The sequence below is a fragment of the Ovis aries genome, chromosome 9 (genome assembly GCF_016772045.2).
Source record: "Ovis aries strain OAR_USU_Benz2616 breed Rambouillet chromosome 9, ARS-UI_Ramb_v3.0, whole genome shotgun sequence".
NCBI classification, from domain to species: domain Eukaryota; kingdom Metazoa; phylum Chordata; class Mammalia; order Artiodactyla; family Bovidae; genus Ovis; species Ovis aries.
Genome location: NC_056062.1, coordinates 71,852,143 through 71,880,084, shown reverse-complemented (window position 1 = coordinate 71,880,084; position 27,942 = coordinate 71,852,143). Strand labels below are relative to the sequence as shown.

The following is a 27,942-nucleotide window of genomic DNA, read 5'->3' as shown; positions in this document are numbered from 1 at the left end:
GTGGTGTAAAATATATGTCTACAAGTTTGTTCCTCAGGGATGTGTGAATAGTATCTGAAAACATAGTCTTCATGGTGGCGATTGTAGAGTTTTTACAATGAAGAATTGTGTCAACCAAAAACTGCAGTTATTTTTTAAAGAGAAGTGTATTTTTTGAGCCAGAAGTATTTTTGTTAAAGGATAAACAGAAATCACCAGTCAGACATTCCAGGTTTGAATTACTTTCACTACAACAGTCTCTACATCCTTTCTAGACTTTAGTTTTAATTCTGATTCACTCATTTTATAATCAGCAGTCTCAGATAAAATGTAGCATAATTAAAACATCTTGGATTGTGTGACATTTCACAAATAAATTCCACACAGAATTGGTTATCAAATCACAGCTGTAGTATGAATAAATCAGTCCTACAATGTTGTTCATTATTTGACAGGAAGTGTCTGCTCAGCTTCTTAAAGGGCTGTTTCTATTTGTTTGTTTTGTGTTTGCTTTTTTGTTTTATTTTGACGAACAAGCAAGTTTCCATCTCTCCGCATTTTCTGTGCAATAATTTTAAGAGATAGATTTCAACAAGTAATAGCTAAAGCACTAGTCATAATACATAACTGCGGCATGTGTTAAGCCTTCCCACAAGAATAGTTATCACCTGTATTATAGGGAGGTTGATCTTGGTTATCAAATATAAGCAAAAAGTATTTCAAAAATCACAGATTCTTATGCTGCAGTGTGAGTTGGAGTGGTACCAACAGTGTAGTGTTAATAGTAGTGATTTGGGATAGATTTTCCACATCTATCTTTTCCAAGGCATGTTTCAGTGCAATTTTTTTGTTTGCAGCTTTTTCCTCTCAGATGTTAAGATCAGAGCTTTTCTTGGGAGGATGTTTTTAAAGGGAAATAAGGTGCCTTAATGAGAAAAATATCTCCTTGTCTTGCACTGGAAGTCCGGTGTTTCAGTGTGGTCCATGAAGGAGTTGATCGCTCACCCCTTGGCCCCAGAAGGGTTCACATATGTACAGGGTGCTTGGGGATCCACATCAGTTCCCCCACCTATTTGTCCTGATGCTGGAAAAATTCAGGTCATGAATTTGAGAACAGCCTTGTGTTTTGGCTTTGTGCCTTGCTCTCTCTTCTGACAACCAGGTCAGCAGCAGGAGAATAGAAAGTGAAGGTAGCTCTCTTGCTTTTTGTTTCTCTTTGACATAGTTGAGCCAAAAAGAACAAATGTTAGAACAGAAGGTTAGGACAGGCAGGACTCACAAGAAACCTAGTATTATCTAAAATAATTATTCCAGCTCTGTAACATTTCTCCAAAGGGAAAACAAGCAAACAACAACCAAATGAATACTGAAAGAATGGGTAATACTGGGACTTCACTTTATCCCCCAAATAACTTACATTCTGTTGAAATGGTATTAGAACCAACTTTTAGCCTAATGCTAAGCGCTAATGAGAATGGAATACATAGAGGGAAAGCTGTCCACTTCAGATCAGAAAAAAGAAAAAAAAGAAGTGTTATTCAGAAATACTAGGACGTGTATTCCTCATGTTTCCCAGGTTTTGCAGTAGAAACTAGAAGATGAGTCAATTATTCTGAGGGCAAAACAGATAAGGTTTGATTAGTGGGCAAATGGCATGTAAAAGAATAAGTAAATGGGAAGAGTCATATTTAAATTTTATTGGTGACTTTTATTAATGCATAGAAGGGGATAACATTGAAATTAACAGTGGGCAGATAAATATGAAAATACAAATTACAGTGGAACATGTTGGGGAGGAAATTGGTATAGAAACCAAGGGGAGAGGGGAGTAACTGTTTAGAAGGATTTCGTGTTGTGTCCGATTCTGCGACTGTAGCCCACCAGGCTCCTCTGTCTATGGAATTTTCTAGGCAGGAATACTGGAGTGAGTTGCCATTTCCTTCTCCAGGGAAGATTTTTCAGGGCATCTTCCAGACCCAGGGATCAAACCCGCATCTCTTAAGCCTTCTGCATTGGCAGGCAGATTCTTTACCACTACGCCAGCTGGGAAGCCCCTAGGATTTGGCAGTGGTTAAATAAAGAGCATTTGCTAGATGTAGATGGCAGGGAAGGACATTCCAGGTACAAAGACACAGAGTTTTATATGGTCCTTTAGAAGCTCAATTTGTGTGTGGCAAAGGAAGAGAGTGTGTGATATAGATTAACATGTTGGAGAAATACGCTATACACAGGTGCAGATGGCCCTTCATTACAAATCCTGAAAATCTGGACATTTTTCTCCACAGTTTTAACCTAGTTTTACTTTAAAACATGAGTTAACAAAACCTTACAATTTAAGCATTGCACTCATTTCACATGCTAGCAAGGTCATGCTCAAAATCCTTCAAGCGAGGCTTCAACAGTACATGAACTGAGAACTTCCAGAGTTCAAGCTGGGTTTAGAAAAGGCAGAGGAACCAGAGATCAAATTGCCAACATCTCTTGGACCATATAAAAACCAAGAGAAATAGAGAAAAACATCTGCTTCATAGCCTATGCTAAAGCCTTTGACTGTGTGGATCACACAAATTGTGGAAAATTCTTCAGTTCAGTTCAGTTCAGTTGCTCAGTTGTGTCCGACTCTAAAAAGATGGAAATGCCAGACCACCTTACCAGCCTCCTTTGAAACCCGTATGCAGGTCAAAAAGCAACAGTTAGAACCAGACATGGAACAATGGACTGGTTCCAAATTGGGAAATGAGTCCGTCAAGGCTGTATGTTGTCACCCTGCTTATTTAACTTCTATGCCGAGTATATCATGCGAAATGCTGGGCTGGATAAAGCACAAGCTAGAATCAAGAATACTGGGAGAAATATCAATAACCTCAGATATGCAGATGACACCAGCCTTACGGCAGAAAGTGAAGAGGAACTCAAGAGGCTCTTGATAAAAGTAAAATAGGAAAGTGAAAAAGCTGGCTTAAAACTCAGCATTCAAAAAAGTAAGATAATGGCATCTGGTCCCATCACTGCATGGCAAGTAGATGGGGAAACAATGGAAAAAGTGACAGACTTTATTTTGGGGGGCTCCAGAATCACTGCAGATGGTGACTGTAGGCATGAAATTAAAAGACACTTGCTCCTTGGAAGAACAGCTATGACAAACCTAGACAGCATATGAAAAAGCAGAGACGTTACTTTGCTGACAAAGGTCTGCATAGTCGAAGCTTATGTTTTTTCCAGTAGTCATGTGTGGATCTAAGAGTTGGAATATAAAGAAGGCTGAATACCAAAGAATTGATGTTTTTGAACTGTGGTGTTGGAGAAGACTCTTGAGAGTCCCTTGGACTGCAAGGATATCAAACCAGTCAATCCTAAGGAAATCAGTTCTGAATATTCATTGGAAGGACTGATGCTGAAGCTCCAGTGCTATGGCCACCTGGTGCGAAGAACCAGCTCATTTGAAAAGGCCCTGATGCTGGGAAAGACTGAAGGCAAGAGGAGAAGGGGACAACAGAGGATGAGGTGGTTGGATGGCATCACTGACTCAATGGACATGAGTTTGAGCAAGCTCTGGGAGATGGTGAAGGACAGGGGATCCTAGAATGCTGGAGTCCATGGGGTCACAAAGAGTTGGACATGACTGAACGACTGAACAATAACAAATATTTTCAGTTATACAGCCCAGTTCTAAAGCTAATGAAGATCCTAAAATTGTTTGTTGAATTGGTTTTACATGGGTTCTACACCACTACAAAATTGGCAGAAATAAACCTGTGCATATTGACTCTTAGTCCACCAGGCTCCTCTGTCCATGGAGTTCTCCAGGCAAGAATCCGTTTCTCCAGGGGATCTTCTCAACCCAGGATCAAACCCAGGTCTCCCGCATTGCAGGCAGATTCTTTACCATCTGAGCCACCAGGGAAACACATACATATATTTGGATTACATTATATCCACAAGAATTATAGGAACTATCTTTTCTAAGGGCTTCCTTGGTGGCCCAGTAGTAAAGAATCCACCTGCCAATGCAGGACATGCGGGTTCAATCCTTGGATCAGGAAGATCGCCTGGAGGAGGGAATGACTACCTGCTCCAGTATTCTTGGCTGGAGATTTCCATGGACAGGAGAGCCTGACGGGCTACAACCCATGGGGTCACAGAGTTAGACATGAGTGAGCAAATGAGCACACATCTTTTCTAAATTCTGAATATGTCAGGAAATTGGATGCAGCTTAAAGGACATAAAGGATATTTGAAATGTCATGTGCTCTAGGGTTCTAACATGATTGATATGATATCTTACATTTGAAATCGACGGTTCCATCCATGCTCTAAGGATGCAGAATTAATTAAGTTATATGATGTTAATTAGGTAACTGCCTTCTCCCTTCATACTTCTACCCACGCCAAGGTGAACACATCCCAGTTTCCTTAGGAAAGAACATGATTAGAATACATTGGCAATTCAAGCTGGCCAAGTTTAGCTTGCTAGAGAGGAAATAGGTAGCTGGTGTGTTGCATTTAATTATGGAAGGCTGCAGGATTCCAATGACATATTTACCTCATTTACCTAGATGATATTCTAATATTTATTGGGTCATTTGAGAAACATCTGCAATACTTAGATAAGATGTGCTGTCTCATCTGGGAAAGTGGACTACAATTCAACTCTACAAGGCTCTGCACTCCTTGTATGAATCCCACTTTATCTTCTGATGAGGTCTCCCCCTTGACCATTTAGCCCACTGGTTAGCACGTAAAACTGGGGTGGCTCGGGTTGTACATTGGATTCTCCTGAGAGCCAGTGGTCTCTCCACAGTGACGCGTGGCTGCAGCCGTTTCCCACAGGCGACCTGGTCCAATGGAGGACAAATGACAGGATCAAATGATCACGGATGAGGAAGTGTTTCTGAACTCTAAGCCAGTATTCAATTAAGAGATTACATTTTAATCACGATAATAATATTGGAGAGCTAGTCCAAGCATGTTGCCATATTAAATCAGTATAATTACCTGTTTATGTGTTTTCCAAACTGATACATTCTGAATCTAAAATTAATAAATTATATGAAGATATTTAAGTCAGTGCCATATATATTTGGAGACATCATAAATTTTTAGTAGGAAATTGAATGAAAACATTATGTTTGTGCAACATACAAAGAAGATTAGGATTATTTTATGTGTACAAAGTAAATTAGTAACTATAATAAGGTATCAATCTGTAGCATATGATATCTACATTTTATATGAAGTCTCTTATTTCTGTTGGCATTTGCAAGGACAAACAAATAGCACGTCTTCCCCCCTTTCCTTTTGAGAGGCAGATGTGGCATTTGTCAGAAGAAAACCAGAATAGCCGTTTTAATGCGATTACATGATTGAAGATCATGGTGGGGTGTGTTAGCCAATCGGGCTGCCTCAGAATGCATCCAAGACTTAGGTGGATTTACCCTTGGAACTACAGGAAGCACTGAAAAACTGCTGATCATCCTGGGCATGAAGGGGCCCTGGAGGTCTGCTCTCTGAGGGCCAGCTGACTCTCAAGAGAAGGAAGAATGGGAGTGGGAGAACCCAGTTTCTCATCTGAAATTCACCAATCAGAGAAGTCACTTTTTTTCCCTTGGGGAGCAATAAGGGGTAAAGAACCTGCCTACCAGTGCAGAAGACACAGGAGACTCAAGTTCAATCCCTTGGCCGGGAAGATCTGCTGGAGAAGGAAATGGTAACCTACTCCAATATTCTTGTGTGGGCAATCCCATGGATCATGGACAGAGGAGCCTGGTAGGCTATAGTCCATGGGGATACAAAGAGTCGGACATGACTGAGCATGAACCACATATGGACATTCAGGACTGTTTTCCTGTTAGATACCCCTTTCATCAGAATGTGAAATAAGTGACCTCAAATCTAGTGGCGAATTACTTTACATGCAGTGTTCACCTTTGTATGCACCATTCAGGTCATATGTTACCTTAACATGTATCGCTTCACTTAATCTTCAGAAATCCTGTGTGTATGTGTGTGTGTATGAGTGTGCATGTGTAGTTATCTCCCATTTTATTCACTGCGGTGGCCAAATCAAATAACTTAATTAAATGTTCAAAATATTAAGCATTCTGGCCCAGATAAGAGAAAAAGGCAAAGCCGAGACATAGAAGTCCAGTGACCAACTGGTATACTGCCCTCAAAAATTCTAAATGGTTTCCAATCTAAGCATACATAGGAATTCTGAAGAGTTTAAGTCCCTGAGAAAGGTGTATTTGGCAACTTCAAGATTATTAATAATGCCTAAAACACAAATCAGAATCAATGCATAAAGTATATAACAGTAAAATGAAGACTATTTTTTTTATGTGTTACTCAAATATTTTGTTTAATGAAATCTATAAATTTGATAAAACACTTATTTATTTTTTTTGAATTTTATTTTTACTTTATTTTACTTTACAATACTGTATTGGTTTTGCCATACATTGACATGAATCTGCCACGGATGTATACGAGCTCCCAATCCTGAAAGAGAAACGTGTACCCCAGTGTTCATTGCAGCACTGCTTATAATAGCCAGGACATGGAAACCACCTAGATGTCCATCAGCAGACAAATGGATAAGAAAGCTGTGGTACATATACACAATGGAGTATTACTCAGCCATTAAAAAGAATACATTTGAATCAGTTCTAATGAGATGGATGAAACTGGAGCCGATTATACAGAGTGAAGTAAGCCAGAAAGAAAAACACCAATACAGTATACTAACACATATATATGGAATTTAGAAAGATGGTAACGATGACCCTGTATGCGAGACAGCAAAAGAGACCCAGATGTATAGAAATGAAGACTATTGTATGAAATCACATTTTAGTCAACATGATTAAAATGCCCAAGGGATAACTTTGAAACAATATAAATATTTCTCATTTTATTTTATCTGTGGAGCTGTGATATTTGCAAGTGTTCCAAAGGTGCCTTTTTCACTTTTTATCCTCCTGGTACAAAGTGCAGCAGAAATAAATGACTGATTCCCCTTGGTTTTAATCACCTACCTAATAAGTGTTTCTTAGCGACTGAACTGAACTGATGAAAAATACTAGCTAGTAGTGTGAACAAAAATTATTTATCATCTTTTCTTACCCAGAGTTCTTATTTCTGTATAGAAAAGAAGTTCTTTTAGTAAAGTTGGCCAAATAATGTAACATATAAAATGGAAACATTTCAGAGTGAAAGGGAGTTTGATTGTTAGTATGAGACAACAAGCATAAACTGGCACATACTAAGAAAAATACTGAATTATAAAGAAGCAATTTGATGTACCTCATTTAGCATGACCTTTGATTCAGTTCAGATCAGTTGCTCAGTCGTGTCTGACTCTTTGCGACCCCATGAATCGCAGCACGCCAGGCCTCCATGTCCATCTCCATCTCCCGGAGTTCACTCAGATTCACGTCCATCGAGTCAGTGATGCCATCCAGCCATCTCATCCTCTGTCGTCCCCTTCTCCTTCTACCCCCAATCCCTCCCAGCATCAGAGTCTTTTCCAATGAGTCAACTCTTCGCATGAGGTGGCCAAAGTACTGGAGTTTCAGCTTTAGCATCATTCCTTCCAAAGAAATCCCAGGGTTGATCCCCTTCAGAATGGACTGGTTGGATCTCCTTGCAGTCCAAGGGACTCTCAAGAGTCTTCTCCAACACCACAGTTCAAAAGCATCAGTTCTTCGGCACTCAGCCTTCTTCACAGTCCAACTCTCACATCCATACATGACCACAGGAAAAACCATAGCCTTGACTAGATGGACCTTAGTCAGCAAAGTAATGTCTCTGCTTTTGAATATGCTGTCTAGGTTGGTCATAACTTTTCTTCCAAGGAGTAAGCGTCTTTTAATTTCATGGCTGCAGTCACCATCTGCAGTGATTTTGGAGCCCCCAAAGATAAAGTCTGACACTGTTTCCACTGTTTTCCCATCTATTTCCCATGAAGTGATGGGACCAGATGCCATGATCTTAGTTTTCTGAATGTTGAGCTAAGCCAACTTTTTCACTCTCCTCTTTCACTTTCACCAAGAGGCATTTTAGTTCCTCCTCACTTTCTGCCATAAGGGTGGTGTCATCTGCATATCTGAGGTTATTGATATTTCTCCTGGCAGTCTTGATTCCAGCTTGTGTTTCTTCCAGTCCAGCGTTTCTCCTGATGTGCTCTGCATAGAAGTTAAATAAGCAGGGTGACAATATACAGCCTTGATGTACTCCTTTTCCTATTTGGAACCTGTCGTTCCATGTCCAGTTCTAACTATTGCTTCCTGACCTGCATACAGATTTCTCAAGACCTTTGTTTAGGGAACATATAAACTATATTTACAAGCTCCAACTCTACCATTGGCCAGAGTTGGCTACATCAGTGCTATTCAGTGTGTGGCCTTGGACTCCTGCCCTTTGGTGACCTGTTTGGTACTCATCTATAACAAGTTAAGGAACTTGTAAAAATGTAAATGTTCAGTCATAAGTCATGTCCGACTCTTTGTGACACCATCCATGGACCCTCCAGGCTCCTCTGTCCATGAGGTTCTCTAGGCAAGAATACTGGAGTGGGGTGCCATTTCCTTCTCCAAAAATGTAAATGTACTGTTACGAAACATAGATATAGTCAGGTGACATTGTTTTGTAGCCTGCCTCTCAAAAAGGAAACAATGAGTCAAGTTATATTATGATTAATACTCTGGCACTTTTTTTCTTTTTAACTTTTTCAAATAAGGTTTTTTTAATTGAAGTATATGTTCTTTGGAAGGAATGATGCCAAAGCTGAAACTCCAGTACTTTGGCCACCTCATGCGAAGAGTTGACTCATTGGAAAAGACCCTGATGTTGTGAGGGACTGGGGGCAGGAGGAGAAGGGGACGACAGAGGATGAGATGGCTGGATGGCATCACCGACTTGATGGACATGAGTCTGAGTGAATTCCAGGAGTTGGTGATGGACAGGGAGGCCTGGCACGCTGCAATTCATGGGGTCGCAAAAAGAGTCGGACATGACTGAGCGACTGAACTGAACTGAACTGAATAGTTGATTTACAATGTTGTGTTAATTGTTTCTATACAGCAAAGTGATTCAGTTATACATAAACATATATATATATATATATGCTTTTTAAATAATCCTTTCCGTTACGGTTTATCCTAGGATATTGAATATAGCTCTCTGTGCTATACAGTAGGACCTTATTGTTTATCCATTCTATATCTAAAAGCTTATATGTGCTAAGCCCAACCTCCCACTCCGCCCTTCCTCTAACCCACCCCACTCTCAGCAACTGCCTGTCTGTTCTCTATGTCCAGGGCACTGATTTCTCACCCCCTGCAAACTGACACTTTGCCATAATCAAATGTATTTCACCAGAAGTGGCGAGAGACACAGGCACGTTACCTCACAGACATTCAGGGAGTAAGTCTTCTTCTATCTTGGAATGATGCTTTACTCAAAGATTAAGCTCTTGGATAAAGTTTTAGGAGCTAGCCTGGAGAAGATAGTAGTCGCCTCTTCAGCTTGCTGCTCATTGCCCAGAACTAGTCACGTGGCTCCAATCTAACTATAAGAGAGGTTGGGAAATGTAGTTGTCTAGTGAGTCAATTAATTTAAAGATTAGGAGAAGTCTGACAATTGGGACAACACTTTATGAATCACATTTACAATCCACGAGAAGTAAAAGTTGGATTAACTGGGATCATTTAGGCTTTTAAGAGTATAACTGTGCTGTCCAATGTCACATAACTATAATAATTAAAGAATTGTTGTAGAATATATTTATTATAAAAATAGTATATAATAGTTCAGGCATAGTCATTTTAGGATTTTGTGTGGTAAAGATATCTAATTTTGTATTTTACCAATTAAAAAGAGCTTCGTTGCTCTTGTTCTTTATTCCCTTTAATGGCATAGTAATTTTGTGAGACATATACTTTTATATCCATTTTGCATATATTGAAACTATGGAACAAAAAGAATCAAAAAACTTTGCTGAAAGTCATTTTGGGGGGAAACAATAATTAATACCTGCTATATTCTAAGCATTAGCCATGGGTTGAAACAAGGATGAAAAAAAAATATCTAGGTTTACTTACTTCCCTTTTCATCCTGTCGTTATAAAGAATAACTTCTACATGATAGTAGGGATAACTTTTAACTGGAAGTGTTCTTTATTACAAAATTTGGGGCTCAGAGTATACGTGTCATGGCTGATCAAATAGTTGCTCCATTTTTGGTGATAAATGGAAGAATATGAACAAGGCTGGCCTCTCCAGTGTGCTACACATTATAAAAGTTAAGAGAGAGGCATAGAATGTTATTCCTGAGGAGACATGACTCAGGAATGTTTGCCCTTGGGTTGAAGTAAATCAAGGAACACAATATTTTTACTCATCAAATATAATGTTATGAAAGTTTAAAAACTCAGTTACTTTTTGCTCATTTTAATGATATTCTATATTACATGCTCTTATATATAGTTTAATGGAGTTCTTCAAAGGATTATACTGGTATTCTCCATGTTTTCTTTTTTCTTCTAAAAGTCACCTGGTTAATTAAGAACATGGAGCTAATGGTGTTGTAATCAAGAGATTCATACACCAGAGATATCTTAGTTTCTTCAGTTCCAAGAAACTCAGCCCAACATGTTTTTCAAAAATGTATCCAATTATGTACAGAATACTTAAAATTTGGGGGAGATTAAAGTATGGGGCAGGACCAATCAGGAATAAATATTAGTTGAGAGTGCATACTTAACTGAGAGTAAGTCAGTGGTATTATCTCTGTACACAAAGAACAGCAGAGTATACTGAATTTAATAGATGGGACTACAGTCATTATTTATTTAAGGGAGATTTTTAGGAACTTTTTGTAGTATGATACCTGAAAAAGATATGAAAGTTTTAGCTGTATGAAACTTTCAGGGTGAAATGTGAAACTCTTTTCTATGGTTTTGGATTTCGTTTTGAAACTCAAAACTCAGCCCCATTTTGGAGGGTTTGCAGACGTTGGCTACATCCAAGCATCTCACAGGCTTTCTATCTCTGCTAACCTTTTTATCCATTACAGGAACTTGGAGCCTTATATTTTAAGTCTGCCTACCTCTTGGTAGGTCACATACATTTGTGAGTCAACAGTAGCAGAATTATATGTAGTTACTGTAAGATGGCAAAAGTTCTTTAGACATTATTCAGTATGAGCCATTTTTCTGAGGAAGAAGCATTGCTAAACCTAACTACAATAGAAAACAATTCTTGACTTTTGTGTTCAGTTCAGTTCAGTCGCTCAGTCGTGTCCGACTCTTTGCGACCCCATGAATCGCAGCACGCCAGGCCTCCCTGTCCATCACCAGCTCCCGGAGTTCACTCAGATTCCTGTCCATCAAGTCAGTGATGCCATCCAGCCATCTCATCCCCTATCATCCCCTTCTCCTCCTGCTTGGCAAAGGCTGAGTTATACTGTAATTACAAACAACTCCAAATCTCAGTGGTCTGAAAAACCAAGTTTTGATTTTCAGTGATACAGCCTGTCTCATGTGGTCATTAGGGCAGTTCTGTACTTGCAGGAGGAAGCGGATATGATGAATTACCTGTTGGCAATGAGCTTTTACTGGGCGTATCATGTCTGTCATTTGCCATTGACCAAAGCAAGTCGCATAAGCTTGCCTAGTTTGAAAGTGGGTGGGGAAAGGCAGTCCTTCCCTCTGAAGGCCATCCTTTCATATACATGCAAGGCTAGAAGAACTGTACCAACTGGGAACATCCCTGTATTCTATCTTCAAGTTGAGAGACATAGAGAAATAAATTATCTTAGTATTCAATTTTACTGTTTCAAAACTTCCTAGAAAATATATTTTATTTTAAATCTTGGAATTTTACTCTCAGTGTTCTTTCTACGTGTGTGTGTGTGTGTGTGTGTGTGTGTGTGTGTGTGTGTGTGTGTGTGTGTGTGAGTGGTTATTAGAGCACACTCCCAAGCCAAAGCTTAGGTCTTTCTCTTACTAGATTGGTGACCTCAGGTATCTTGCTTAACATCTTTGTGTTTCATCTCTAAAGTGGTTCTAATAACAGTCACCAGTTTATAAGGCCATTCTGAGAATTTAGAGAGAAAATACATGCAAGGGACTAAAGCAGATCCTGCCACAGAATGGGCACTCAATACACACTATTGTGGCACTGTTTTTATTTCCTCCTTTTGAATCCTCTCAGTCTATTTAGATTTTTAATGTCGTTTTTGTCTCTTAGAATCTTGTCCTTCACCCCATAAACCTATGTGGTCATCAGTGCCTTGAAGTTAATTCCTTTAATGTAGGCATCAGCAAACTATGGTCCTATGCGTGGAGAATAGTTTCCATATTTTTAAAGGATTGTAAAAAGCAACAGCAAGAATAATTGTGATGCAGAACCTGAAATATTCACTGTATGACCCTGTTCACAAAAGCTTGCCAGTCCCTACTCTAAAGCCTTGTAGCTGTGGCCTCTTTTCACAACTGACAACTACATTTATTCCATTGCTATCTTATTGCTCATCTCATTTTCTGGTCCTGATTGACTTCCCAATACTCAACTTTCACACCTCAGATTTCTGCCTAGAGGATAAGTGGTTAGGACAAGGACATTTTCTACTTAATTTTATTCCTAAGTTAATATCAGTTCAGTGCAGTTCGGTCGCTCAGTCGTCTCTGACTCTTTGTGACCCTGTGAATCACAGCACGCCAGGCCTCCCTGTCTGTCACCAACTCCCAGAGTTCACTCAAACTCATGTCTATTGAGTTGGTGATGCCATCCAGCCATCTCATCCTCTGTCGTCCCCTTCTCCTCCTGCTCCCAATCCCTCACAACATCAGGGTCTTTTCCAATGAATCAACTCTTCGCATGAGGTGGCCAAAGTATTGGAGTTTCAGCTTTAGCATCATTCCTTCCAAAGAACACCCAGGACTGATCTCCTTTAGAATGGACTGATTGGATCTCCTTGCAGTCCAAGGGACTCTCAAGAGTCTTCTCCAACACCACACTTCAAAAGCATCAATTCTTCGGTGCTCAGCTTTCTTCACAGTCCAACTCTCACATCCATATATGACTACTGGAGAAACCATAGCCTTGCCTAGATGGACCTTTGTTGGCAAAGTAGTGTTTCTGCTTTTTAATATGTTATCTAGGTTGGTCATAACTTTCCTTCCAAGGAGTAAGCATTTTTTAATTTCATGGCTGCAGTCACCATCTGCAGTGATTTTGGAGCCCCCCAAAATAAAGTCTGACACTGTTTCCACTGTTTCCCCATCTGTTTTCCATAAAGTGATGGGACCAGATGCCATGATCTTTGTTTTCTGAATGTTGAGCTTTAAGCCAACTTTTTCACTCTCCACTTTCACTTTCATAAAGAGGCTTTTTAGTTCCTCCTCACTTTCTGTGGTGTCATCTGCATATCTGAGGTTATTGATATTCTCCCAGCAATCTTGATTCCAGCTTGTGTTTCTTCCAGTCCAGCATTTCTCATGGTGTACTCTGCATAGAAGTTAAATAAGCAGGGTGACAATATACAACCTTGACGTGCTCCTTTTCCTATTTGGAACCAGTCTGTTGTTCCATGTTGAGTCCTAACTGTTGCTTCCTGACCTGCATATAGGTTTCTCAAGAGGCAGGTCAGGTGTTCTGGTATTCCCATCTCTTTCAGAATTTTCCACAGTTTATTGTGATCCACACAGTCAAAGGCTTTGGCATAGTCAATAAAGCAGAAATAGATGTTTTTCTGGAACTCTCTTCCTTTTCCCATGATCCAGCAGATGTTGACAATTTGATCTCTGGTTCCTCTGCCTTTTCTAAAACCAGCTTGAACATCTGGAAGTTCACAGTTCATGTATTGCTGAAGCCTGTCTTGGAGAATTTTGAGCATTACTTTACTAGCGTGTGAGATGAGTGCAATTGTGCTGTAGTTTGAACATTCTTTGGTATTGCCTTTTTTGGGGATTGGAATGAAAACTGACCTTTTCCAGTCCTGTGGCCACTGCTGACTTTTCCAAATTTGCTGGCATATTGAGTGCAGCACTTTCACAGCATCATCTTTCAGGATTTGAAATGGCTCAACTGGAATTCCATCACCTCCACTAGGTTTGTTCATAGTGATGCTGTCTTAGGCCCACTTGACTTCACCTCCAGGATGTCTGATTCTAGGTGAGTGATCACATCATCATGATTATCTTGGTTGTGAAGATCTTTTTGTATAGTTCTTCTGTGTATTTTTGCCACCTCTTCAGCAATGGTAAATATTTACTGGATTCTTTACTGAGCATCAGATTAAGTTAGTTAATACTGAAGCTTCTTAGAGCAGAATTGATAATTTGGGCACTACCTGCAGAGAATTTGTCTTTTAAGATGGGAAAAAGCCTGGGGAGGAGCCAGAAGAAAGAGGTAAGTTGTTGGAACAGAAAGAAAAAAAAAAGGTAAGAAATAAGTGTGGAGAAGGCAATGGCACCCCACTCCAGTATTCTTGCTTGGAAAATCCCATGGATGGAGGAGCCTGGTGGGCTGCAGTCCATGGGATCTCGAAGTCAGACATGACTGAGCAACTTCCCTTTCACTTTTTACTCTCATGCATTGGAGAAGGAAATGGTAACCCACTCCGTTGTTCTTGCCTGGAAAATTCCAGGGACAGAAGAGCCTGGGGGGCTGCCTTCTCTGGGGTCGCACAGAGTCAGACACGACTGAAGCGATTTAGCAGCAGTAGCAGCAGCAGGGAATAAGTGATGGAGCCAGAGAGGGGAGTGAGGATCACAGGGTATTCAGAACGGTATCCATTCATTCTTTCTACACATGTTTAAAAATGCCATATTGGAAAAACATCACTATACACGTGGGATATGATGGTGAAGAAAACAAAATAAAGAGACTAGACCATCATAAAGTTTACATTCTTAAAGACAGAGTGTAAACAAATAATTAGAACCTTTCTCATAGTTTGAAGGCAAATCATTATCACATTAATTTTATGAACTTGGGTTGTATTATCCTAATATTGTCTGTGGAGACTGATACAGACATGTCCTGGAATCATATCATGCTAGCTCATAAGAGCCAGTTATTAATTTGGGGGGGGTGGATTTTGGGAATTAGTTTTTAAACACAACCATTGTTTAAAATTAAATAATATAAACTTATAATTAAATAAACTGTGGCTCAGTGGTAAACAGTCCACCTGCCAATGCAGGAGACACCAGAGATGCAGTTTCAATCCCTCGGTTGGGAAGATCCCCTGGAGGAGGAAACAGCAACCCACTTCAGTACTCTTGCCAGGAAGATCTCATGGACAGAGGAGCCTGGCAGGCTACAAACCATAGGGTCCCAGAGAGTCAGACACAACTGCTTGACTGAAACCACACACAAATACTCCAAACCTATCACATCCTTATCATTTTGCTACTCTTTACTATTAGCTATGCTATTGAGGTTATTCATATCATTTATATCCCGATGGTAGACATGATATAATGGTGTGAACCCAGCTCAATACCGTGTCATTAGCAAGTCACAGAGCCAGAAGCCCAACTTACCCGTCTCAATGACTCCAATCTGCCTATCCTTACACTTCTCAAATCGTAGTTCTTATACAGTCCGCATCAGATCCCCCAGCAGGGGATAAGCACTAGGAGATTCTTGGATCTTGAACCAAAACTCCTGATTCGGAATTTCTGGAACCGGGGCCAAAGAACCTGGAAACTTCTTATTCACTGTAGGCTATTTATATGCTCTTTCTAAAATAAGAGAACCATGTGTTCTTCATCATATTTTCTCTCAAACATTATCTTTCTAAACAATAAGATTCCACAATCTGAAATAAACTGTGATTTTTGAGAGAGTACAGAAAGAAGAGGTACTTGCAAGAAAAATGATTTTTCCTTACTTCTTTGGCTATTATTGGAAAGAAAGTTTAGTGAACATGCTTTATCTATCTATCTATCTATCTATCTATACACATCTATATTTACTTAGGTATATGCATGTGTATTATATGAACATGGATGTATATATGTGTGTGATTCATACTGTATATGATAATCTTGGTCAAGTATGTTCAAATGGCAACAATAATAACTTCACAGAGCCACTCTAATGCTCCCTTTCCCCATACCTTGTTGAGAGATCATGTGCTTTTATTATCAAGGATTTCTCAGGAGGGGTATATTCTGTAAGATCCTCCTGATTTAGTCAAAGCCAGATAGCAAAATAAAACAGCCAGCCACCTCATGTGCTTTTCACCAGTCTAATAGAATCAGAGTGATTCCCCAAGGTCTGAACCTGATTCCTTCCTGTAGTATATCAACTTCCAAAGGATTTTAAAGAATACAGCACAACAGGGTAGTCACTTAAGGCAGAAAATGTGTCTTCACCAATGCGGAGCCTCCTGTTGGAATGGATTAATCATCAAAGTCGATTATTCTGTCAAATTCTCCAAGGGTGAAATCACACATCTTACCACTGGTGTGTGGGGCCGGCATTACCTTCATCTTACTGGCACAGATACAAACTGTGAGTAACTTGTATGCACTGCAAAGGAGGAAGTGCTGATACATTTAAAAGGGAGCTGCTTCTCCAGCAGCACCTGCCCAGAAGTTGCTGAAAAATTATACTCCATGCCCGTCTTTCAATATTCCCTACTGATAGGTCAGCAGTTATCACAAAACTACTGATAAGAATCTGCTTGGTGCTTCTGGGATCATGTTAACCAAAATGGAACCACTGAGTCAGAAAAAAGCAGAGAGATGAATCAGAGAAGCTAACATCTCTGTCGTTTTTGCCAGTTTATATCATATCCAATCTTCAGGGCAAAAGCAAATTCTTAACTCTTTGCAGGTTTTCCCCATCACTACAGAGAGTTTATCCCTTGCCCTGTTCTCGTTGTCTGGCTGGTTCTCTGATCACCACCACACTGTCATTGCTTCCAGTGTTTACTGATATTTATCTTACATTATTGGCATTTCCTTATATGCATTTCTCTGATGGATTGTTTAGCTCTTTTAGGCTAGAAATATGCCATAGCTTTTTCTGTGGCCTCTTCAGTATTGAGCACATAGTAGATACTTAATAAATTCTAGTTGGTTGACATACTAAAGGGAATGATACTGTTCTCTGGCTTTGGTAATGTATTTTTGTATTTAAAAAAATGTTTCACTTGAAAGTTACTGCTTCAATCATGAAGTATTTTCTTTTTCTATCCTTATAATCTAGAATAGAAGCAGAATTAAAATGATTAATATTTGAGAGCAGAGAAAAGCAAATCATATTAATATTTACATAGTGTGCTATGGCTTCCTATTGAAGCTTCACGTGCATTTTTCTTCCACATCCCAGAGGAGTAGCCCCACGTCCTGGTGGCAAAAGCAGACTCAGAAATGACCAGTAGCGTACCTATCATCTTATGGTCAGGAAGTAGCTAGGCTGGGACTTGAACTCATGGCATTCAACTCCAAGTGCTATACTCTTTCCAGCACAGTACCTACTGTCTACAGACGGAGTCCTTGTCTTTGTCAGTAAAGCACTGTGTGACCTTAAGTCATGAAACCTCCCTAAGAAGCTCTTACATCAACAATAAAATAAAATAACTAAGGCCCCGACATTTAGTCATCTAAAATGTGAGGTCATGTTATTATGCAGTCATTGGTCACAGCCATCCTGAGCTACCTGGAACTTCTAAGGCCTGGCTTCTGGAAGTAAAGATCCCTGGCTGCGATTTAGCGCCACCTGGTGGCAGTTGTTCAGCCTGGCTCAAAAAATCGAATGGGGATGATTATGCATGCGATGGATGCTAGAACATCTAGAATAGGAACAGTAGTTCCAAGAATCTCTGGGTTCATTAATGCCAATTACTTCTGCCTGGTGCAAAAAAAAAGTTAGTCCTGGAGAATAACCCTCAGCCTCCATGAGAAAATGAGAACTTCAGTGTACTTCCATTTTTAAACAGTGGCTGGATGGAGAATACAAGTTATTCACTAGTCAGATTATATCTGAATTTATATAAACATCAGGCACATTATTGCAAGATGCAATTGTACTTTGAATTCTTGTGCTAAAAATCAAGTGAGATAATGTCTTTGAAAATGGCTTTTGCAAAGTTTAAGGCACTAATAGAATGCAAGGGATTATCATAAATTGGTAATTCCTTTAGAGAAAATTGTCCAGTGTTAATAATAAATATGACAAAATATGCATTTTTTTCATTTTAAGTCCATACGTTCTGCTGCTCTGATTTGTCCTTGCCCTGATTCTGTCTTCAAAAGAATTCTGAAAAACAAAGTCGACTGATCCCTAGTTCAAAAACTCTTCAATAATTCATACCTCCCAAAACCCCTCATTGCTTGTTATTAAAACACAATTCCAGTGCCTTACTTTGCCGTGTTTATGTACCCCCGTTTTACATATATTTCCTTATTTAACCTCCACAGAAATTCCATTTAACAAATGAAGCCCAGTTGTAGAGAGATGGCTTATTAAAGATCATCCATTTATTAAATGTCAAATTTGATCCTCTAACTCAAAGTCCACTAGCTCCAATTATATTACTTTTTTCTACTGCTTCTTCCTTTGTCTGACATTTGTGGTTTTGTATGATCTTACCCCGAACTATTTTTCCAAGTTCATTTTCAGCCCCTTCTAGTTTATTCTTCTGCATAGGCATGTCTTTTTCAAATTTAAAATATTTTCCAAGTTGTCATCTGTAAAGCTTATGTACTTACAAAACTCAAGCGATGGTGATGTCTGGATCAGCACTACCATTGTCCCAATCACCAGTTAAATTGTGCTAATAGTAATTGAGATGCCTCACAGTATAAATGTACTGTGTTAATTATGTGGTAGTTAGAATCACCATGTCTTTTCACTGGTCTTGTAAATGATACCAAAAAAAAAAAAAAAAGAAAAATACACACACATGCGCACATACCATAGATACTTTGGTGCTAAATAGAACAAAAGTGTACCATAAACAAAACAAGCTTATTAGGCAGGCTGTATTATATATTATATAATATAACTTGGACAGGCTTGGGTTTGTTTCCTCTCACAGACATCTATTAACTTGTCACCTTGAGCATATTACCTAATCTCCCTGAACCTCAGTGTTGTCTCATGTAAAATGGGGATGATTATAATTGCAGAGAGCTTCCCTAGTGGTTCAGTGGTAAAGAATCTGCCTGCAATGCAAGAGACTGCCCGCAGTGCAGGAGATGCAGTTTCAATCCCTGGGTCGGGGAGATCCCCTGGAGAAGGAAATGGCACCCACTCCAGCTTTCTTGCCTGGGAAATGCCACGGACAGAGGAGCCCTGTGGGCTACCGTCCATAGGGTCATGAGAGTCAGACACAACTTAGCAGCTAAACCACCACCACCGTAATTGCAGAAGCTTTATCCTAAAATATTTATAAAGAAGAGTTTTAGGTAATATTAATACATATACAGAGTGCTTACCATAAATTATAGTAACAAGTAAAACTCATATATTCGTAATTACCATTGTTGTTATATTTAGCGATGTTGTTACTATTATGTCATTACACCCTTCATTGTGCCTGATTATCTGGGTAAGATCAAAGCCAACTGGAATGAATGATATAATTAATAGACTGATAAGTGTCTCCATACCAGCAGTCCTTTGTGATTAATATTTTATGATGGGTTCCATTTTCAGATTAAATTTAACAGCCTTGATAGCTAGGCAGAGGCCAGTACCGAAATACTGAGTCATCTCATTGGATAATTTTCTGTTAGAAGTAATAGGTGTCAAGTTTAAATGACACTTCGCTGGAGCCACAGCCATCCTTAACATGCAGAGAAAACTTTCCTCAATTTACATGTCACGTTTACCTTACATAGAGCATACATTTATTTGAAAGATGTCATTAGGACCTGCAGTAACCTGGCCATAGTCAGTGATTGTAAGTGAACTAACAACCATCTAGGGATGAAAACAAATGGACTGAAAGTCAATTTATTATCTACATCGCTCTGCTGGTGTTCTTAGGAGCTGTCCTGTATGCCTTCCATTCTGAGTCACCCCTGCTCTATCAGTGTCCTTTTTCAAGATTCACTTTTCCATGTTTTACACATTTCACAAGACTTAGCTCTCAAGTTTCCCATAAATGAATATTGAAATAGAATGAATTACCTTGATATCTAAAACTTTAATCCTAAGTTTACAGAGTTTTCTTATTTATTTATGATTACTTACTCTTATTTATGATTAACTTTATCGATGATTAATTTACTATTTATTAATCACTAATAAATAGCTAGTGTTCATTATATTGAGCGGGTACCCCAGCATAGTCTTGTTAAAACCTTGAGCTGCAGATCAAGCTCAGTCATTTCATGAAAAGTATCTCCAGGTAACCTAATTTCAAGAGAACATCTCACTGCCCTGCCAGTCAGCCAGATCACTCTTATTTTCTTTAAGGAGAAAGTCTGACTTTGTTTTCCAATTCAATTAAGCATGTTAATTCATGTCCCCAGAACCATATTCTCTCTTCTGAATTTGATCCATAAATAGATATATAGAGAAAGCATGAACCCTTACCAAGAGTTGTGTCACCTGGAGGGAAGAGGCCCCAGCCCACTTCAGTATTTCGGATGTGCTTTTAAAGCACTTTCCCTTTAACAGAGGGGCTTCCCAAGTGGGACTAGTGGTAAAGAACCCACCTGTCAATGCAGGAGACTTAAGAGCCCTGGGTTCAGTCCCTAGGTTGGGAAGATCTCCTGGGGGAAGGCATGGCAACCCACTCCAGTAGTCTTGCCTGGAGAATCCCATGGACAGAGGAGCCTGGCGGGGTAGAGTCCATAGGGTCGCACAGAGTTGGACACGACTGAAGCAACTTAGCGTGCACACACGCACACACACGCACACACACGCACACACACGCCTTTAACAGAGGCTATATCCTAGAGCTTTCCCTTTGTTTTGGCACACTTTGCTGTGAGGCGCTGTAAAAATGGATTGTACCTTTTGTTTGTAAAGACAGAAGTGGACTTCTGTGAATGGAAGGGCAAAAGAGAGAACCAGTGAAAACAAAACTACATTGCTGAGAACTTAGAAAATGATTCCCTTGAATCACCTATGCAGGCGAAATCCTAGAACATCTGGTACTTTGAACAGTTCACATACCCCAGTTAAGAGACAGCTGCTCCAAGACACAGAGCATGATACAAACTTGTCATTCAGTAAGTAAATATGGAATGACTGGATTTCACCACAATTTATTTGGCCTTCTATTTTGTATACATGCAAGCTAAGTCACTTCAGTCATGTCTGACTCTTTGTGATCCCATGGACTGTAGCCCACCAGGCTCCTCTGTCCATAGGATTCTCCAGGCAGGAATACTGGTGTGGTTGCCATGCCCTTCTTCAGGGGCTCTTCCCCATTCAGAGATCGAACCCATGTCTCATGTCTCCTGCATTGGCAAGCAGGTTCTTTACCACTACATTTATAGCCATATATATTTATCTGTAAATAGATAGCTATAAATATATTTCATATACATTTAATAGACCGATTATATAGCATAAAATTAATGAGACCACATATCTTCTTAATTTTGTATGATATACAAATATTCTGACTATAAAACACATTATATTTTATACTATATAAGCTGAGATAATGTATATGGTATCTCATTAAAATTTAAGTATAATTATATAATCTGACCACATTCTAGATATATCAAAAGTCATTTTATCTATTTGTTTTTTATTATTTGAGTACAGCTACTACAAAATTTAGCATTACATATAAGGCTAGCAAATATATTTCTATAGATGTTGCCAAACTTGTCGGATACAAAAGCCTAATGTTTATCCCTGTCCCTTTGAAGTTTTTCTCTTTATTTCCCCCTCTGCTTCCAAAAAGCTTTATTTCCTGTCTATCAAAATATTATCTTGACTAAGTCTAAATTTCTGTTTTATTGAAAAATGGTAAATTCTTTGGATCTTTATTTCTGTTATTTTTAATTGTTTCATTTTCTTCCTTGGATGTGACTATATTTGCGGATAAGATTTCTTTCTCTACTTTGGCAGTGCACCATCTAAAAACCCCTCTGCCTTGTTTCCCTAATGGAGAAATTTTTAAATGTGCACCTGCATAACTGATTCAACTTCCTGCAGTGTCAGTTCTGTTGTCTAGCCTCCAAGAAATCTTATTTTTCTTTTACAGTTGTTTCCTTAAAATGATTCCTTTCAGTCCTATCCATACACCTTTGCACATCAACTGGTATTTCCTTATGGCTTTCTTTCCCGCTGTCCTATACTTCCATGTCTTCCTATCTTTTATTGTTGATACCATTTACTTTCTGAAAAACTTGCATATTGCAAGTCATTTTTAAAAGTATATGGTTCCTCTAAGTCAGACGGTGTATACTTTTCCTTCTTTTTTAGTAAATTATCTAGGCTATTCAAATTTCCTCATCCTTGAATGAGAAGAGAGAATTGGAAATTCCAGAACTGGTTTTTCCCAGGAGACCAAGGTGATTGCTGTCCATCAGTTAGAATACTTTTTAGGGAAAGGGGATACTATTCACAACTGTACCAATACTAGAGACGTAAATTGGGATGCAGGATTGCTCTACCTTAACCTCACGCCCTGTCCTGTGCACAATGGTCCAGTGGTCCTTTTCAGATCTATAGCAGGAAGGTGGGAGACACAGCTCAGAACTCAGAACCTAGTTTCTATGATTTACCAGTGCTCAGTGGGTTATATATGCTGCACTATGAAGGCTTCTCCTTGTCCCTCCCTCTCTCAGTTTTTACCTTCAAAGGATGCAGTGCCCTAAGCAAATCTCTTCTATTTATTCTTTCCATGTATCATCTCTCCAAGTAGCTTCCTTTCCAGGTAATTAATTTTAGGGAAAGGGGTAGTTGGGTCATTGAATAGACAGGTTCTTATGAATAGAGGTAGAAAACAGTATCCTGATCATGTCAGAAAATAGGGGCAAAATATCCCAAGATACTGTGGAAGCAGTTTACAGGAAAGAGAGAAGTAAAGTTGCTTACTTTTTGACTACATAGATTTGTTCTGTTTTCTGCTTGTCTAGCCATTAATTGCTTTATGTGGTGTAATTTCAGTGGCCTTTCAGCTAGGGAAGTTCCATCAGTTTCTAACAGTTAACTTTTGGATGTCTCAAGGATGCTATGATTTTTTTTTCATCTTCTGGTTCTTGCTTGGGTATTTTAATAAAAAATGGAGAGGCTACATCATGATTACTAGTGATGTTAGATTTTAATTTTTATCATTGGCTCCTACATAATACTTAGCATCCTGTAAAACTGAAATCTTCTTTCTTCTCCCTGTCTGAAGAGGAGAAGGCTGAAGGGAACCCAGTGGTTAATAGTGATTTGTAGTGATACAGAGGGGAACTAGTTTTTGTATTGTGTAAAGAAGTGGTTCAACAAAGAACAACTAATCCCAAGAATCTTCTGAGCTACTCAACCCTGCCAAGGAGCTCTCTCTTGGTACTTTCACGGATAGGCCCCATCATTAAATAGCCAGCAGAAGCTTTCCTTTTTAGTAACAAGGTCTGCTTTGTATGAGTACAAGTCAAGGTAATGAGGATCAGAAACATTAAGATGGTATTCCTGATCATAAATGAGTTTATAGTAATAATAAAATTAGCAGAATATCACATCCTAAGCATCCAATAAATAAATGATTCAGGTGATAGTTGCAGCAAGGACCTAGGGAGAAGCTGCCCACTGTGGGCTACTGGAAAGCATCGTGATGGGAGGAATATGTACATTAAGATCTGGCAGGACAGGAGCCCTCTGATAAGTTAGGGAAGGACTGTAGCAGGGAGCTGTGAGTAAACACTAGGGTAGGAATGTGTGTAGGACATTCAGAGGACAGAAGAGTTTGGAAAGTAGACAGGGGTTATATAAAGGAATGGCAACAGACATATTTGGTTACATGAGTGATAATAAAGTTGAATCCGTTTGTAGGCCCTCTAAATGCCAGGCTAATGTGAAAATAATAAATCTCTAGAAATGTTGAATCATCCTCAAAGTGATCTTTAATTATAAATTTAAATTTATAAATTTATTTATAAATTTAAATGTAAAATGCTCACTGTACAAGTTTCTTTGTTGTTTGAGATTTTGATTGACGTTCTGTTTTTTCTTAAAGAAACGTCTGATGAAACCATGGGTTGTGCGACACTTGGGTGGCTGTTCAGTTCTTTTAGGACACTTCTGAAACTAAAGCTTTAAAAAAAAGTTACAAATACTTGTTAAATTTCTGTTTAAGGAATCAAATAGTTTTGACCTGTTCTCTCAGCAAAAGGTGTTCAAAATTTTGTCAGCTGTGAGTAAATCAACACAAACTATTTAATGAATGAATAAATCAGTAGCCATCACTACATAGTACTTTATTCAGGTTACAAACTACTTATAGCACTTACCTCATTACAGTGTGGCTTTTAGTTGAAGAGAGGATAGAAAGTCAGAAATCATAGAGCAATCAAGACAAGAATAAATTCAGCAGCAGGCAAAGGAAAGAAGCTACACTAGATAAAAGAAATACCAAGATAAAAAAGCAAGGAATCCGAATAGATCATGGTATATTAGCCAAAATCAAGCATAAACCATAATAGACAGGAATAGGAAAAAGAATGCATACATATGGATAACTGAGTCACTTTGCTATACAGCAGAAATTAACACACAATGCAAGTCAACTATACTTCAATAATCTTTTTTTAAATCAAGCAGTTTGTGTGGCTGAAGTGTTAGATTCATGAAGAGATGTCGTGAGAGACGAGATCAGCAAGACAGATTTGGGGACTTCCCTGGTGGACCAGTGGTTAAGTCTCCATGTACATTCAATCCCTGGTAAGGGAAGTTCTACATGCTATGCAGTGCGGGCCCAAAAAAAACAGATAATTTTGGAATCAGACTGTGAAGAGCTCAAACCACCTCTTGAACAAGTGTGTAGATAAATTTGTGTATGATTTTCATTAAAAATTACAACAGTACCCATATTAAAGAAGAGAATAAATTTATTGAAAATATGTCATAAATTCTGAACTGTCTAACAATTCAGTCTCTACTAGAACTTATAGAACCTAGGGACTCTTTATTCCCAATGGTTTCAAGAGCCTAGATATTAACTTATCACTCAGAATTTGTTGTTGTTCAGTCCCTAAGTTGTGTCGAACTCTTTGGGACACCATGGGCTGCAGCACACAGGCTCTGAGTAGACTGGAGTAAGCTGCAATAACAAAGGATTCTAAAAGCTCAGTGTCTTAAACAAATGATGTTCCGTATTCATCAAAAGTGAGCCCTAGGGACTTCCCTGGTGGGGCAGTGGAAAAGAACCTGCCTGCCAATGCAGGGGGCATGGGTTCAATCCCTCTTCCGGGAAGATTCCACATGCTGAGGAGCAACTAAGGCTGTGTGCCATGACTCTGGAAGCCCATGCTTTGCAACGAGAGAAGCCACCACAATAAGTATGCATGAGGCAAGGAAGAGTAGCCCCCGCTTGCTGCAACTAGAGAAAGCCTGAACCAAGCAACGAAGACCCAGCGGAGCCAAAAATACATAAATAACTTTAAACAAAAAATAAAGAAAGTGAGCCCTAGAACTGCCCGGTGGTATCTTCAGTTCATGACCCCAGCTGGTAGAACCTCCATGTGAAACAAGATGTAAGAGAGGAAAAAGATCATGCTCAAGCACAGGCTGGTTTTTCTAGCTTCCATCAAGAAGTGACACACGTCAGTTCTGCACGCCTTTCACTGGCCAAAGCAAGCTCCCCGGACAGCCCATCAAGGAGGCAGGGAAGGTTCCTGTTGTCCTAGAGAGACAGGAAATACATAAGCTACCAGATTTCCAGTCTACATCACCAAACCACACCCAAAATCCATCTCAAAACTTGAGATTTCTTCAGTACTTCGTTTCTATTTTGTGTTTGAGTGGAGACGTCAAGGTGAGGTCCCTACTGTGTTGATTTGCTAGAGAGACACTTCTGCTATAAGTAGAGGTGTATCTTTACAATTCACTTAAAGCTGTAAAAGAAACTCCTCTGCTTCTCCCACCCTTTGTCAACGTTCATAAAACAGCTGTGTGCCAGGGTGCTGTGCTCAGTGTTTTCAAGTGCATTGTCTCATTTAATTTGCAGAACTGGGCAGCATGTGTTAGATAAGAAGGCTCTGAAAGCTTAGGTGCCTGTCTGAGAACATATCACTAATAAGTGTAATAAGGTTGTTTTTAAGAGACCCGCAGTATCATTTATCTGATGTTCTCATGGACTTGTTAAAGAGATTTGAAAGTGAATATTTTACTTAATTTAAATAAAACATTCATTTTAAATTATTTATTTGACATACTTACTGAAGTTTTGTTTCTCTAGGTAGTTATATGTCTGAGTTAAATTCATTAATGTTTATCTTATAACTAGTGCTTAGTTGCTCAGTCATGTCTGACTCTTTGTGACCCCATGGACTGTAGCCCACCAGGCTCCTCTGTCCATGGGGTTCTCCAGGCAAGAATACTGGAGTGGGTAGCTATTCCCTTCACCAGACCTTCCTGACCCAGGTATCAAACTGGGTCTACTGCATTGCAGGCAGATTCCTTACCGTTTGAGCCACCAGTCCATCTTATAACTAAGAAGTACTTAAAATGGGGATGCAGTTTTCCAAGGAAAATTTAATGGTTTGTGATTTTCTTTGAGCCATCTTTACAATGCTTTATTTTTTTCAACATGGTAATAGTGTTGAGTTTTAGTAAATCATCAGTTCCTTTACAGTGTCCTACATTGCCCTTATAGTAAAGCCATAACTATAAAGCTACTTTGATTGCATTATTCTGAAGCATTTAGTAGCCCCTATGTTGCCATACTGATCTACTTTACATTCCTCATTGAGAGCCTCAATAAATGGCCTTCACCTTTTGGCCTAATATAGCTAGATTCTTCTTATGTTCCCCAAACTTTTCTCCTATGACTCAATGTCATGAGAGTCCTCCTCATGATTAATACAACTTCACTGTATCTTTACTGAACTGTCTTTCCATTGTCAAAGTACAACTTGGGGTCTTTCCAAGTGAAGCTTTTTTTTCATCATGCATGTTGTTTTTCCTGTACATATGTATATTGTTGCTGTTTAGTCACCAAGTCATGTCTGACTCTTTTGCGACCCCATAGACTGTAGCCCACCAGGCTCCTCTGTCCATGAGATTTCCCAGGCAAGAATACTGGAGTGGGTTGCCATTTCCTTCTCTAGGGGTCTTCCCCTCCCAGGAATTGAACCTGCATCTCCTGCATTGGCAGTTGGATTCTTTACCACTGAGCTACCAGGGAAGCCCACAGATATATGTTGGTGTGTGTATATATATACATGCATACATATACAAGTTTGTCCTGCTATCTGAAAGTAAAGAGTGCCTATGAAGTCTTCGGCAAACCAGAATGGCAGTAAAGAAGCAATTACCTTAGCACACATCTTGCTAACAGATGCACGAAATGAAATCAAGATAAAGCGCAGTTGTTCACGCAGTTCAAAGCTGTGGAGGCTGAATGCTGAGATGCTGTCTAGTTCCTGGGGAAGGAGCTTGGCGGTGCCACTCTCGCGCAGAGTGCATACTGCCTCTGTAATTTAACAGAAACTAAACACTGCAAACAAACACTCAATGCTATTTTCATTTTCCACTTTTTTCATAAAAATGAAAATCCTCTTCAGGGTTCTTTCAGTTAGAAAAAACAGGTGATAATGTATTACATCTTCTGTAAAAGCACAGTAAAAGTGAAGTTGCTCAGTCATGTCTGACTCTTTGCGACCCCATGGACTGTAGCCTACCAGGCTCCTCTGTCCATGGGATTTTCCAGGCAATAGTCCTGGAGTGGATTGCCATTTCCTTCTCCAGGGGATCTTCCCAACCCAGGGATCGAACCCTGGTCTCCCGCATTCTAGACAGATGCTTTACCATCTGAGCCACA

General features: G+C 39.3%; 1 protein-coding gene across 1 annotated transcript in view; it reads left to right on the top strand.

Annotated features, from left to right (window-relative positions):
- Positions 1 to 27,942, top strand: part of ZFPM2 (zinc finger protein, FOG family member 2) — a 523,557-nt gene that overhangs the window by 416,542 nt on the left and 79,073 nt on the right. The gene's annotated exons all lie outside the window — the stretch shown is intronic.